General features: G+C 49.0%; 1 pseudogene; it reads right to left on the bottom strand.

The window, feature by feature from the left end:
• Positions 1 to 1092: 1092 nt before the first annotated feature.
• On the bottom strand, positions 1093 to 2516 carry LOC117033856 (non-POU domain-containing octamer-binding protein-like; annotated as a pseudogene).
• Between the last annotated feature and the right edge of the window lie 2573 nt (positions 2517 to 5089).

Raw genomic sequence — 5089 nt, forward strand, 5'->3', positions numbered from 1 at the left:
AACCGGCAGCCCTGTTGTTCAGAGTTTGCCCTGCAACCAGCTGAACCATCCGGCCGCCCCTACCCTCATCATTTTTAAACATTGTGTTCCCATCCCCCACCCCTTCCCTTTGTCAACCATCAGTTTGTTCTCTGTATCTATGGGTCTGTTTCTGTTTTGTTTATTCATTTGTTTGGGGTTTTTTTTAGATTCCACATATGCGATCATATGGTATTTGTCTTTTTTCTTTTAAGGCTTAAAATGTATTTTAATAAGTTGATGCTGCATGACTGTTTCATTTCTCAGAAAAACTCCAACGGCATCAGGGACAAATCAGACATGGTACACCGATAAAAAATGCACAGCACAACTACTAAGATAGGCAAGGCTAAGAGCTACTGTCAGACCTTCCGCATACGGCAACCCTGTTCCAAGACTGTCCTAGGCCTATCAAGAAGAGCTATGAACAGCAACAGCAGACACAAAAGGGCCGCTCCTGGGTTGTCCTCACCCAAGAAAAAGATGGAGGCAAGTTAACACAAGATTTTTTAAAGATATACTGAAATGAAAACCTCTAAGAGAAAATGTCTTCCTTAGGACATGGAGGGGTAATATATAGGGTGTAACAGAACCGTACATGTGTTATCTGTGACCTCTGCGGACATTTGCCTGAATTCCCCCCTGGGAGTGAATAGAGGATGAGACTAAAGTCATTGGGGGATGTTGCATTTTTGTGGTATATGTGGCAGTGTCTCTGGGGTTGGGGGATTATAAAGAATGAGAACCCATGTAGAAACAGGATGGACGAAGAATGGAATGATCAAGATTAATAGGGGCTGTAACTGGATCCATTTTGCCACGATCCCCCCACCCCCCGATAATCATGAGACTTCAGGAAGGCTCCACAGTTTAGATTAGTTAATGGACATACCACATAATTGACGTGTTAAATGCGGCCCCTCCCTCGCCCCCTGCCTTCAGCATACTCCCTAGAGTAGTACAGGCAGGGAAGACCTAACTATTGGAGGAACCCCTAACACTTTTCCAGGGTAGAATTCTGGCTAGTCCTAAAAGGGTCCTTCTTTTAGAGGTGTTGGAAAACTAGACACTGCAACTTTATTAGTATCGGCGACGTTTGTTTGGAGCAAATTCAGCTCCAGGAGCTGCACGGTTGAATGCAGGAGGGGTTCCACCGATTGCCCCAATTCCTTCCATTGCAGCAGCTTGGCCAAAGCGTTCAGTTGTTGGTGGGGTCAGCCCCAGGGTTCCATCTGGCATCATGGTGGCAGGTCCTGCAGAGCTGTGGTACCAGGTGGCACAGGAGCAGGGGGCACGGCGCCTCCGTTGTTTATGCCATAGCACCTCCCACAGCCACCGGTCCATCCGAATCTCCTGCTCTCTCGCATCAGGGAAGGCTCCCGAATCCTTCCTGCTGTCACTGCATCATTTCTTCCTGTTGTTGCTGCATCTTTTCCTCATGGGCCTGCGCTCCTCCTCCTGCCTGAGCTCCAGCTGCTTTCATTTTTGCACTTCTTGGCTGTGCAGCTCTTCCATTCTCCGAAGTTCTTCTTGACGCCGCATCAGCTCCTGCCTTGTTAGCATGACCTGGTGCTCATGGCGGGCGGCCTCCAGCGCCATCTCCAGCTTCTTACGGGCCTCCTTGATGTTGCGGTCCACCTGGTCCTGCTGCTGCTTCTCCATCTCAGTGAGTGCCTTCCAGCGCCTGGCATACTCCTCAAAGGAGCCAGGCTGTGCGAACCTAGGTGGCTGCTCGCGCTCCTTGTGAAATTGCTGGTTCTTTATAACCAACTTCTCTGGAAGTCCCTCTTCATCATCTAACTGGTCCATGGGCTCTACAGTCTCAGGGCGAGGAAATGTGGTTAGCAGGAAAGAGCCTTCACTGCATCTGTCCAGAGCTTTCCGAGCAGCTGGCTTCCCTGAGAACTCAACAATGCCTTTTCCTGAGGGCCTTCCTCGGTCGTCCACAATGACCACAGCCCTCTCCACGTGGCCGGACCCAGAAAAGGCTTCCTCCAGCAGCTCGTTGGACACACACTGAGGAAGGTTTCGGACCGTAAGGGATGCGCTGTGGCAGGCAAAGCGCACACGCAGCTGCTTTCCACGGAGTGGCATGTCGTCCAGCTCCACCTTGGCAACCTCTGCTAGGGTTTGTGTTTCCAGTCGGGTAAAGCCCTTATCCTTCTGAATGAAGACTTCACCTGCCTTCCCATATTTCTCAGTTTCTTCCTCTCCTCCTCAGTGATGTCGGGGGGAAGGTTGCCCACAAAGAGCCGGCTCTGCTGGGTGAAGGTCTTCTCTCCTGGTTTCCTAAAATTCTTCCGGTCAGTAGTCAAGCCTTCATTTTGGCTGCTGGCTTGCTGCCCATTTGCAGGTATTGGTGGCAGCGGCGGCTGCTGCTGTTGCTGCTGCTGTTTCTGCTGCTGGTGCTGCTGGTGGTGCTGCTGGTGGTGCTGCTGCTGGTGCTTCCTTGCAGCATGGATTTGCTTCTCCAAGTTAAAGGTTTTATTACTCTGCATTTCTGCACCCCTGTACCGATTATTCGCTCTCCTCGAAGTAACGGCGACGGTATTTGTCTTTTTCTGTCTGACTTATTTCACTTAGCATGATACCCTCACAGTCCATCCACATTGTCGCAAATGATAAGATTTCATTCTTTGTTATGGCTGAGTAGTAATCCATTGTACAACCTCTTCTTTATCCAGTCGTCTATCGATGGGCACCTGGGTTGCTTCCATGTCTTGCCTATTGTGAAAATGCTGCAATGAACATGGGGGTGCAGATAGCTTTTCAAATAAGTGTTTTGGATTTCTTCAGATAAATACCCTGAAGTAGAATTGCCTCGTTATGAGGTAGTTCTCTCTTGAACTTTTTGAGGACACTCCACACTGTTTTCCAGGGTGGCTGCACCAATTTGCAGTCCCACCAACAGTGCCAGGGTTCCCTTTCTAAACCACATCCTCACCAACGCTTGTTATCTCTTGTCTTTCTGATGATGGCCATGCTGACAGGTGTGAGGTGGTATCTCACTGGTGTGGCTCGATATTTTCAACAGTGGCCACACCCTTATCCCAGCCTTGTCTCAGTGGTTAAGGAGTGGTTAACTCCCATGCCCTTCTCTTGGTGGTCCCCAAATCCACACCTTTATGAGGGCTGTGACATGGGCCATCCAGAACCACTGAGGTCATGGGAGAGGCGCTGGGACTCTGGAGCCTCAGGACAAGCTGTGGCCATCCATGAGGCTGACTTGCCAGGGTCCCTGGGCAACCTAGACATGGCCCAGGACAGAGAGGAGCCACATGCAGTGTCGTCTGCCAGCATCTGCACTAACCACCTTGACGCCCAGCGTGGCCAGTGCTCAGCTGCTCTCCCACCTTCATGGGGAATTCCTGTCTAGAAGATGGAGGAGCATCAGCCCAAACCCAGCTTGGGCTGGGCTCCATCGACTGTGGTACTACCTGGACAACCCAGTGTCTGAGGTTCCCCACCTTCTCCTAGACCTGCGCTGTCCCCCCGGTGTCTGCTGGCCACCTTGTCTTTTCACGGTGATTGAATGGAACCTGAGGTCAGTCAGTTCCTCAACTGCACGAGTCACATTTTGTGCTCAGTGGGTGCATGTGATTGGGCAGTGCAGACACAGACCATCTCCATCACTGCAGGGAGCCCTGCGGGCAGCACTGACCCAAGTGACCTTCCACAGCTGCTTGGACGTGCCCCCCCAATTAAGGCTCCCCATGCCAGCCACTCCAGCGCCCAGATCAGGTCCCTCCCCACCCAGCTGTGTACAGCAGGAGAGAAGAGCACAGATGACCACAGGGGCGTGAGAAGAAAGAGGTGCCCCATGAGCCCAGTGGTCAGTGTCGGAGGGTCCTGCCTCTGCCCCATCCCACCAGCAGCTGCTTCTCCCTGAGGTGGGGGAGCCACCAAGGAGGGCGGGCAGGGACGTAAAGGTGCCCTCGACATGCAGCAAGGTGGGAACACGGGAAGGGGCCCAAAGTCCCATGTCCCACACCAGACTTGTCTATCTGCACTGGCTGTGCATTCAGACAACCCTCAAGAGCCAAACGAAACACCAAGAAATGCTAGAATCTTAAGAAGATCAAGTAATGTAGCTGGTTAAATATGCGTGTATGGACATATTTTATATATAAAATGAGGTATACTTAGAAATCACGTGAAGCAAAACTGCTGGAATTATAAGATGTGGACAGTCCCATCCTCAATTATAGCTGGTGATTTCAAAGCCCTGTCTCAACAAATTGACAGAGAACTCAGAAAACGCATATCCAACTTGAATGATACCATCAACCAAATTAGTGCATCTAGAACGTGCCACCCAACAGCAGCAGAACACACAGTCCCTTCAGCTGCACACAGACAACTGACGAAAGCAGAACATAAGACCGTAATCTGGGTCATAAAACAATTCTCAATACATTTGAAGGGTCCAAGTCATTCAAATCAGTATGCTCTCAGACCACATGGATATAACAAAACTGGATAAACTCCAGGTGTTTAGAGACATCAAACAGATATCTAAGTGACACACAAGTCAAAGAGAAAAATCAGGGAAATTAGAAAGCATTTTGAACTGGATGAAGATGAAAACACAACCCACCAAAATTTGAGTTTTTTCTACCTTCTTTGTTTTTTTGTTTGTTTGTTTGTTTTTGTTTTTGTTTTTTTCTCACAGATTTCTTTTTTTTAATTTATTTTTTAATTTATTGGAGTGACAATTGTTAGTAAAATTACATAGATTTCAGGTGTACAATTCTGTATCACATCATCTATAAATTGCATTGTGTGTTCACCACCCAGAGTCAGTTCTCCTTCCATCCCCATATATTTGATCCCCCTTACCCTCATCTCCCACCCCCAACCCCCCTTACCCTCTGGTAACCACTAAACTATTGTCTGTGTCTATGAGTTGTTGTTTTTTTTCTTAGACGTTTATCATTTATATCCCTCACACTGTGGACCCCCCTCCCCCCATCCACTATCTCTCTCACTTCGCACCGAGCCATCCCATTTCCACTATCTCCACTCCCAATGCTGTACTCTGCCTCTTGTAAATGTATATATATATTGTTCA

The sequence above is a fragment of the Rhinolophus ferrumequinum genome, chromosome 2 (assembly GCF_004115265.2).
Source record: "Rhinolophus ferrumequinum isolate MPI-CBG mRhiFer1 chromosome 2, mRhiFer1_v1.p, whole genome shotgun sequence".
NCBI lineage: Eukaryota > Metazoa > Chordata > Mammalia > Chiroptera > Rhinolophidae > Rhinolophus > Rhinolophus ferrumequinum.